The sequence below is a fragment of the Electrona antarctica genome, assembly GCF_951216825.1.
Source record: "Electrona antarctica genome assembly, contig: scaffold_25, whole genome shotgun sequence".
In the NCBI taxonomy this organism is placed as follows: domain Eukaryota; kingdom Metazoa; phylum Chordata; class Actinopteri; order Myctophiformes; family Myctophidae; genus Electrona; species Electrona antarctica.
In genome coordinates, this window is record NW_027637034.1 from 7,954,316 (window position 1) to 7,965,289 (window position 10,974).

The 10,974-nt window shown below is 43.4% G+C and overlaps 1 long non-coding RNA gene across 1 annotated transcript; it reads left to right on the forward strand.

Annotated features, from left to right (window-relative positions):
* Positions 1 to 3,022: 3,022 nt before the first annotated feature.
* Positions 3,023 to 9,015, forward strand: LOC306919459. The gene is made up of 4 exons (XR_013789536.1): positions 3,023 to 3,411; positions 7,376 to 7,468; positions 7,720 to 7,851; positions 8,899 to 9,015. It is a non-coding gene; the product is annotated as an uncharacterized lncRNA (long non-coding RNA).
* The last annotated feature ends 1,959 nt before the right edge of the window (positions 9,016 to 10,974 follow it).

A 10,974-nucleotide genomic window follows, 5' to 3' on the forward strand; every position in this document is an offset into this window, starting at 1 on the left:
CTGCCATATTGATCAGAAAAGAAGAAGTAGAAGTGCTTTGTGGGTCCTAAAATATAGAAAACCTTAAAGAACTCTTGTCCATGGTCCTGCCATATGTCCTTGTAAATAAGCTTTGAAGAGCCTACTCACCAATGAGGACACACAGGAGGCCGCCGGTGTGGGATAGGTTAATTGAAAATAACGGAGGCGGCTGTTTTGACGCGCGGCGTTCACAGACGGTGTGTGTTGGGCTTCATACACAGCTAGTCCTGCTTATGATAACTACTACTTTGCATACACTTATACAACACTTTGTTTGAGCTCATACAGTAGGCCAAAATCCTCTCCCCCTAAAGGAGCAATCTGGACAAAGGAGCAATCTGAACAAGCACAGTCACCTGCAGTGAGTGAAAGCCAGTGACTTCTGGAGACCAGGAGCACTGCATATCTCATGAACAGGAATGTCCCAGTAGTTCTGGAGACCAGGAGCATTGCAGATCTCATGAACAGGAATGTCCCAGTAGTTATAGTAGTAGAGCTCTGTGATGCTTTATGTCTCAAATAAGTGGATCGCAAGAACTACAACATTAATGTCGACGTTACGGACAAATGCCCGAGGACCCCCTCTAAAACGAGATGATGCATCTCAAGAGGCTTATCCTTTAAATCAGTGGTTTTCAACACTTTTTAAATCAGGGCCCATTATTTATTCTGCATTTGAGCCATATGGACCACCATTTGATGACATTTAGCCTCTCAGACCCAAGACCCAAGAAATATTTTATTGTCGTTGGATAAGATTTGTTCAGCAGTAAGAGACAATGGGCACACATTGATCAAAATAACAATTCTTCTACATTCTCTAATTGTGTAGACTTCTTGTAAATTAAGTAATGCAGTTGTTTAACAACAATATATTTATTGAGTGCATAAGATGAAACCAAATGGACCCATATCTTGATCCGTATCTGAATACAATTCATGTGGTCCCGGGGACGGTTGGGCGATCCGCTCCCGGGAACGGTACGCATCATACACACTACCACAACATCTGCCAAGTGGTCCCGAGTGCACACCCGGGACCATAGTGTGAATCGCCCCTTAAAGGATGTCTGTCTCTGTTGCTGCTTCAAGCTCTTAAAGGACCACTTCACCACTTTTCAACCTATCTTCATATAATAGGTCCTCACTAATAATCTATAAACCTTAATCTATAACTGGAGGACGGTTTCTGAATTGCCCACAGCCCTCCTATGAGACACAGAACGAGTAGAAAATAATTGCGCCATTTTTTCATGATTATTAGTGAGGACCTATTATATGAAGATAGGTTGAAAAGTGGTGAAGTGGTCCTTTAAAGGATGACTGTCTCTGTTGCTGCTTAGAGCTCTTAAAACAATGTCTGTCTCTGTTGCTGCTTAGAGCTCTTAAAAATGTCTGTCTCTGTTGCTGCTTAGAGCTCTTAGAGAATGTCTGTCTCTGTGCTGCTTAGAGCTCTTAAAGAATGTCTGTCTCTGTTGCTGCTTAGAGCTCTTAGAGAATGTCTGTCTCTGTGCTGCTTAGAGCTCTTGGAGAATGTCTGTCTCTGTGCTGCTTAGAGCTCTTAAAGAATGTCTGTCTCTGTGCTGCTTCAAGCTCGCTGCTCCCACATTGTCCAGCTCTGTGACTCCGCTTGACATTCTTATACCATGTCGCTCCCGCACCATAACGGTGTCAGCGTGACGTCGGACTCAAACACTCAAAGCTTTGAGTGTTTGAGTCCGAGGTGAAGTGTGAAGAAGGAAGTCGATATAAAGAATATAAAGAGTTTTGTGTCGAAGATTAAGTCCAAATATGGAGTCTGTGAGGTTGCTCACTCTAGCTGACGTCCTGAGCAACTTGTATCTTTATTTTTGTATTTTTTAGGGGCGCTAGCCCGTCCTACGGTATGTCCAGCTGTGAGGTTGTGTGTAAACACAAACTGTCCCAACACAAACATTAAATGCCATTGAAAATGAAGTTTTGAGTGTTTGTGGAAACACAAACATTGCGTAAACACAAACATTGAAGACGAAAGTGAGGACGTACATTCTGATTAGCCGGAATGAGATGATGTATGATGATGTACAATGATAAGAGCGCCCCTCACTTCACACAGGTGTGATTTTTTGACGGCCTCCTATATACAGCTTTTGACCCCACACGTCTCAATATTTGCCATTGACAATGAAAGGAGAAATTAGGTGAAATGTCCGCCAAATATGATGTAAATTTGTGGCAACAGGCATTCTGAATGATTGGCCAGTAGCAGGCTATAAGATGATTCATGATGATGTACGATGATAAGAGCGCCCCTCACTCTGTTTTTACACCTCAGGCTAGGGGGGCTTGAGCCACTGCCCTTTTGCCTCAAAGTGCCCCTTCAAATAAAAAACTAAAAAACAAATCATAAGATTTATTTTTTTCTGTCCACATAAGGGCATGTGGGCGGCCAATGGGGGGCCCCGGGGGGCCAATAAGGCTTATGTGGGGGCCAACAAGGGCTTATGTGGGGAGCCAATTAGGGCCATTGGCCCTTCAAGACGAACATTTGACAAGTAGGCCTAATGATAATTCCACTATCATAATTATTATTTATAATTATTATTTATAATTATACTTTAAATGTGCTGCCTGCCATCAGTCAGTTTTAGTTTCAGACTAATGATAACGTATTGCTTATTTTACTGTCCAATGACATGCAATGGCACAAGGGACGGACCCCACAAAAAGACCCCAAAAATCGGCGCGCGCTACGAGCACACACACATGTGCCCTTTTCTGGTGTTTGAGCCCCTGCTCCCTCAGTGCTCTCTGCACAGGCCCTACTATAGTGGGATTTGAAGGCAGTTGCAAAACGCAACCCCTGTTACATAGATGTATAATTTGTATTTAGTGACAGTTACACACCTCCACCACCAGGGGGCGAAAGACTTTAAGGCAACAGTGCATGGATCGTTTGTTGCGCATGCGTAAACACTTTGACCCAGAAGCAGGGTTGTGGCTGTGCATGTACAGCGTTTAGCACTGCAGCATGGAGTTTGTTAGCCTTTAGCTCTGTGGTTGTTTTTCATCGTGGTGTGAAATAAACGGATTGTTGCTAAAAACAACGTCTCATAATGGAGGTCAAAACGTGTCAAATGGAGTCTGTACGGCTGAAGATACATGAACACATGACGTCGGTGGGAGAGGACATATTGTGTGTTTTGGACAAACAGCAGCAGAGTGGTGGTGCTGCTGTTTGTTGTGTGAAGCTTGATGTCAGAGTGTTTGTGTTGGAGCGCCTCAGTTTGGCTGCTCAGGTCATGTGCAACCTATTTCAGAGAGAGATGGAGACAATAGAAACTCTGCTGGAGAAACAAAACAAAGTGCTGGACATTGATGTTGATATGGACATCGATCTACACAATGCAGGTTGGTAAACTCTGAACAACACCAGCTCAGCTACAAGTAGCATCATGCTAGCTGAACTGAAGTACATTTCCCAGTAGCTTCAAGTTATTTATTGTTACATTTTGTGTTCACTTCAGGTTTTGTGTGTGTGTGTGTGTGTGTGTGTGTGTGTGTGTGTGTGTGTGTGTGTGTGTGTGTGTGTGTGTGTGTGTGTGTGTGTGTGTGTGTGTGTGTGTGTGTGTGTGTGTGTGTGTGTGTGTGTGTGTGTCTGATGGGCCTTGCCTATCATTTGGTCATTAAACCCCTCTGTCTCACATTTGTTTTTTGAGTGGTGTAAACCACTCCTACAACTGGCTTTTGTGTGCAGAAAAAAATGAGCATGGTTGCTATGTTCAAAATAATTTCTGACGTAATTAAATCACACCCGGGTGAACTGGATGACCGTAGCAACCGTGGTCATTTTCTCTGCACAAAAAAAGCCAGTTGTGAAATCACATCCAGGTGTGATTTCATTACGTCAGATCAGAGCTGATCAGGCTATATAATACCTTACACCACTCAGTTCACACGGGTGTGATTTTTATTTTAAAGAAATGTGGTCATAAGTGGTATGGCTGACTTGGTACTGCAGCCTTTTTCTCATGTTATTTTAAAGGCTTAAGTTTGTTTGTTAATACATCAAAGATCCATAATGGATAAAGCCTTGGCCTGGAAGAGAGGTCATCAGGTGGTCCCCAACCTTCTTTAAAAAAAATATATATATCCCATGATTTTGCAACCCATTTCTTCACCCAGTGTCAATTATCTAATGTAATCCTGGGCGCTACACTTCCTCTGCCAACCTGGGGGGTGGGGGGCAGCGGACTGACCTCATCCTTCCTTCTATGCATGAGGAGTCCAAGCTGCTGCTTTTCACCTGACAGGGGGGAGTTTCCCTGGCCGGATGTAGAGCGTGGAAGGAACATGTTATTCCGACCAGTTCCTTTCCCTCCATCAGGCGCCCCGGCTGGCCAGGGGGAGGTAGTTTAGAGACCAGGGTTACTGCATGTAGTTTTGTGAGGGTACCTACCCTATGGGACACGGGGAGAACATGTGAGGGTACCTACCCTAGGGGACACGGGGAGAACATGTGAGGGTACCTACCCTAGGGGACACGGGGAGAACATGTGAGGGTACCTACCCTAGCAGACATGGGGAGAACTAGCCACAATTTGCAACTCTAGATTTTGAATCTAGAGTTGCAATACCCTCCATTGACTCCCCACTCATCATTTTGCGTTTGCAATCTGCTTGTCTTAAACGACGTTAAACTCACCAACATTGCAGCTGTAGTCCAAGCTTGAATTATTCTCTTTCAATCTGCAGAGCTTGTTTTTCATAAAAATCCCCCGTAGACATGTTATTAGCTACTTTCTGTCAAGAAGAAGAAATGTTGGAGTTTGGAAGCGCTCGTTTGTATTAAGGGGTCGCGCTGCTGCCTCCTGCATTATGTGCAAATGCGAAACAGATGCATGCAGGGACGTTCAGTGACTTACGACGAGCGCTTCAAAACTCCAGCACTTAGAAAAATAATCACTTGCACAGAATTTCTTGACAGAAAGTAGCTCATAACATGTCTACGGGGGATTTTTATGAAAAACAAGCTCTGCAGATTGAAAGAGAATAATTCAAGCTTGGACTACAGCTGCAATGTTGGTGAGTTTAACGTCGTTTAAGACAAGCAGATCGCAAACGCAAAATGATGAGTGGGGAGTCAATGGAGGGTATTGCAACTCTAGATTCATCCCATTATAAAAAAATCTAGAGTTGCAAATTGCGGCAGGGGAGAACATGCAAACTCCACACAGAAAGGCCTTTTCGCCAACCCCGCCTCGGGTATGCGCACTGATGATGCAGAGGAGAGAACACGCCCTAGCGTCCCCAGCGGGAATCGAACCCAGGACCTTTTAGCTGTGCGACAGCACTACCGACTGTGCCACCGTCCCCAAACTTTTTAGAGTGTTTCGACCACCACAAGGTCAGCAGTGATTGGCCAAATCACTGGCCCTCTCATCCAGGCTTCCAGCTATTGTCCTTTCTCTATGCCAGAGCCAACAGGAGGCTCCACCTGCCTTGTGTGTTCTTCTGGCATTGCAGGCACTTAGAGGTTTCTAGGACTGTGGTTTGTGACCTGCCTAGGGTCCTACGTCTCACCAGACTATAAGTCTGTGCGGTGTGCAACTGTGCATGCATCTGTCCTTGTCCACACCTGGCCTTACTCTGGTGTTATTGAGTCAAGGTGGGTTGTTTGAGCCTTCTCTGCGTCTGTGTCGTTGTTGTTGTTGCTGTTAAATCTGTCCTAGTGAGGCTCTCTTCCTCCTCCTCTGAGACTCTGGGGATATTGCTCGATATACATCCATCAGGATTCAGGAAAATATACAATGTTAGAGCTTTACAACAGTAAGCCAACTATTAGGGGACTAACTATATTAGGGCATTTGAACAGTAATGCTTGTCAGTCACAATGTGCGACAGGGTTTCAATTTGTGGGACGCTTAAAGTCTTGGAAATGAGGGACTGTCCCATGCAAAGGGAGACACCTGGTCTCCGTTCTGTGAGGCCTTCACTGTTTCCATGTGAATCCTGAGATCTACATGATTCTCACTGTTCTATTATAGCAGCTGGGTTTACTTTTTTATTATTGCTGCCGGGCAGAGAAACCTTGTATCTCCGTAATTCAGAAGGAGAGAGTGCATTCTCCGTCCCCGGCCATCAGACGTGGCACTGCAGGGCTGAGGGGTGGCACCTGCCCAGGAAGGTGGGGGGATTAGTGGAGTTCCGCGGCAATGTCGGTCCATTCCGTGGCCGACGCCGCAACTGCCGATAACAGCTGATATGCGTTGCCGGTTAAAAATTACCTGTGTCTTCCCTGTGAGGTTAGGGTTTGGGGTAGGGTGTCGGACTGCTGCCGCAGGTGCCGGAAAATGCACTCTCTCCCAAAAGTAACCAAAATAGCCGATCTACAAGCTTTCTATCTGATATTTTTGAGTGGTGCAACCTCTCCTATAGACAGCTATGTGTGTCCCTGGGTCCCTGGCTGGCTGGCTGGCTGTGTCCGAGCACGAAAATAGCGTTTGGTAGGTTTTCACCGCCAAGTGTCACTGTTGTGCAGCCACACACACACACACACACACACACACACACACACACACACACTGTATATATGATGATTTCGGTTGTGACAGTACAGTAGAGGGACCCCCACACGTTAACTCTGTCATTTCCCGACCGTTTTGGACGTGGGGCGGCTCGCCGGAACCGGGCCGGTACCCTGGTAACATTCCTGTGGGTCTGGAACTTCCGGGAACTCCCTGGGGACGCCCACACAGAGTTGCACCACTCACTGTGATTTTTCCTACTAGAATTCTGAAAAGTAACAGTTTTGGACATAAGAGGTCTCCACCTAGCCTGGGGTCCACCTATGCTCATAGGCAGCTCCCGGCAGGATCCACCGGGATAATCTACTGGGCTACTGTATGCCGAATTGAAGTGGACTCGTTCCACTTGAATGGACTCGGTCCAGACTTTTTTCCCTGGAAATAAAAACGTCTGGGTTTCCAAGGCTAGTCTCCACCTGACGGCAACAATATTATACCTACTCGTGTTATCTATTTCAGGATCATTAATCTGTTATCAAACTGATTTGGCTATTTCAAATAGGCCTATGCAATGACAAAAATACTGCTTGCTAGATGTTCTTTCATTTTGTTCTTTCATTTTTCATTTTAAATTCGTTTTTTGTTTTAAAAAAAATTCTGGTTCATAGTATACATTAATTTAGTCTGATTCAGTTTTCTACAGGAGTGTTATTCTGTAGTCCTTTGGTCTCTATATAGTCTATGGTAGTCCTTATTTGTGACACATGAACAGCCTTATTATTAAAGTTAATAATATCACATCAAAGTATTTATTAAAGTGTTTATTACAGTATATGTCTTCATTCCAGACCAGTGTGTGGAGTCCAGTCTGCAGGTGAAGATCAGTTCTCCAGCCACAACTTTTTCTATTAAACAGGAACCTGAAGACCACCTGGATCTCAGTAAGTTTAAATCACTCTGTCTTTATTTGTTTTATTGGTGAAAGTGGGTCGATACTGAGAGTGTAGAGATGAACCGATATGACTCTGTTATCGATTTTAGCATTAACAATGTGACTACATTGATCAAAATGTATTATGAATGGGACGATGGTTCGTCAGTAAAAGTATTAATGGGTTCACTGAAGCTTTACAGTACTACTTCAGTATTAACAGTATTAAATTCAGTATTAACTAACCTGTATTAATCCTAGACTTTCTGCACGTTCCTGTGTGTAAAGAGGAGGTTCCACCTGAAGAGGAGAGGAGCTCCAGTCTGGTCCAGGAAGAACCACAACCTCCACAGATTAAAGAAGAACAAGAGGAGCTACTTCAAAGAGAGGCTGGTGGGTCAATGACTGTTGACTTTTTTCAAATACACAATCAAATAATACTACTTAAAGGACCACTTCACCACTTTTCAACTTATCTTCATATAATTGGTTCTCACTAATGTTCATGATAAAATATCACCATTCTTTTCCTACTCAGTCTGTGTCTCATAGGAGGGCTGTGGGCAGTTCAGAAACCCATCCACCAGTGATATCATCGATGGGGACTCCAAACTAATAGAAACTGCGGGCTTTCTATTCCTGAAAAGTTGCAATGCGAAAATGATTTTTCTTTGGTCTCACAATAATACAAATCGAAATATTTTCTATTTTAAATCTTGTTTAAAAACAAATCTGCCTAACGATGATGTCACTGGTGGATGGGTTTCTGAACTGCCCACAGCCCTCCTATGAGACACAGGCCAAGTAGGATAAAAAAAAGTGGTATTTCATGAACATTAGACCACCGGAGAGACTGGTGACAGGAGGAATGTAGACGGCACTGGGAGCAGTATGGGTTGGCGCCATAGAGTATATAAAAGGATAGATACTGATCTGGCGCGAAGCTCCGCCCCCTCCGCTATTCATGTCAGTGGAAGTTGCTCTGTGGCGTTTTTGAAGCACCCGGAAGGACCGTCTCAAAACGTCTACTTCCGCATTTGACCACCAAATTTTGGTGGTCAAATGCGGAAGTGCAACCGAGCGCTCAATGTTAAAGCCCAGTTTCCTGGTCATGAATCCACGGGTCCGCCTGTAGTCCCTCCTCTTACCACTAGGGCCCAGTGCTTCAACGTTGGAGTGCCTCACTGGTCCCTTGGTTGGTGCCCCAGCCTGTGTCCTCTGTGAGCTTGTAGATTGGCTATTTGTGTTACTTTTTGACCTTTGTTTCCCTTTTACAAATTCAATATTTTTATTTTCATCTGATGTTTACTTCAGGATGAGGACAATTATTTTAGCACTTAGAACAACTAGTGACTGCTCCTTTCAACTGAAAAGGTTGAAAGTAAGTTTGATTTGATTATGTGGTATAATGAAAGGGCTTTCTACTGGTGATTTCCACAGAGCACCACAGGGAGAGGTCTACAGTATCTAGAGAGATGGGATCCAAAAGACATTCAACGTTGTCAGAGGAACAGCCAGAGATGGACCAGAGACATGGACTGTTTGATACAAGGATGCAACCTGTAGTAAAATTGTACAAGATAGGTATGTAGTGTTTTATTTACTGTGGTTTAAACATGTAGTCAAGTTGAATACCATTTACAATCAGGGTTGGGAAGGTTACTTTTAAAAAGTAATCCCCTACAGTTACAAGTTACTTGCTATAAATTGTAGTCAGTAACGTAATCCGAGTACCACAATTTAAAAAGTAACTGGTTACTTTCAGTTACCTTTGGATTACTTTTAATCAAACCTCTATTTAATTAGATAAACAAGTTTTACCATTGATAACCAGAGCAGAATGTTGAGCCTATATGAAATTAAGAAAATATTGTTAAATCAGTGGTTCTCAACCTTTTTTTTTACCTTTTCAACGTTTTCAAGTACCACCTCAGAAAATATTGGGCTCTCAAGTACCAACATTATGATTATGATTGCGAACGCAGTGAGCACTAACTATAGAAGCTGGCCTAAACTGTCTGTCTGTGTGTCTGTCTGTGTGTGTCACGCTGTAACACCACCGGCCCGCCACCAGAGGGCGCAGCTGTATCACACTCAAAACACACACACACACACACACACACACACACACACACACACACGCACACAAAACTTAACTTAAAAAAAAACCTTAAAAAGAAAAAAACTTAAAGATAACTTTAAAAAAAGAGAACCAAACACACACATGCACGCACACATACACACACTAAAAAAATAACTCAACTTAAAAGAAAACGTAAAGAACATTAAAAAAAAAAGAAAAAAACACGCACGCACGCACACACCAAAAAAAGAGAACTTAAAAAAAACCTTTAAAAAAGTAGTTAATTTATTCTAATTGTTATTGCAATTTACGAGCTGCGTTCGCGCGTCTTACTTGTTATTAAAATGTAGTCCTATTCAGCTAGGCACAGGTTCGCACAAAAGGCAAATTCATTCCTAATCATTATAATAATAATTCTTAATCATTATAATAAATATACAAATATAAATAATATATGTATACAGCCAAAGGCATGCTGTACAAATTGGTAGGCCTTTTGAGAAAAAAAAGAAAGGATATGAGACCATTCTGATACCGATATGGCATTTTTATGGCTGATATTTTTATGGGCCCAGGCCCATTCCATAGTTTTGGAGCCAGAGGGGAGAAGACATGGCCAAAGCATTTCCGGGGGTCTCCAGCCAAAAACATTGAGAACCCCTGTCCTAGACCATAAGGTTCGTAACACATTGTATTATTTTTGTAGACTTTCTGCACGTCCCTGTGTGTAAAAAGGAGGTTCCACATGAAGAGGAGAGGAGCTCCAGTCTGGTCCAGGAGGAACCACAAGCTCCAGAGATTAAAGAGGAACAAGAGGACCTACTTCAAAGACAAGAGGCTGGTGGATCAGCGTTGACATTACTAGCAGTGAAAAGTGAAGAAGATGATGAAGACAGAGAGACAGAGCCTGTAGCCGGCACCTCAACTGTACACATGAAAACACAAGCTGATGTAGAGGACTGTGGAACATCACGACCAACTAGTGACAACCAGCTCCTTTCTTCACACTGTTCTGAATCTGACACTGAAGACAGTTATGATTGGGAGGAGACTAGAGGAGATCAGTCAGCTTTAAACACACTGAAATCACAAAACACACAGAATGTGGGAGGACAGCACAAGCTGTCCCAGGACCTGAAGTCCTGGAGTCACACAGGGAAGAAAAGTTTTAATTGTGAGTGTGGCAAAATATTTAATCTAAAGCAGAGTTTAAAAAAACACATGAGGATTCATACAGGCGACAGGCCATTTTCTTGTACAGTATGTGGTAAAGGCTTTACTCGGCCGGGTGTTGTAAAAACCCACATGATGACTCATACAGGCAATTGGCCAATTTATTGTACAGTATGTGGTAAAGGCTGTGTTAATACCAGTAATCTAAAAACCCACATGATGACTCATACAGGCGAAAGGCCATTTTCTTGTACAGTATG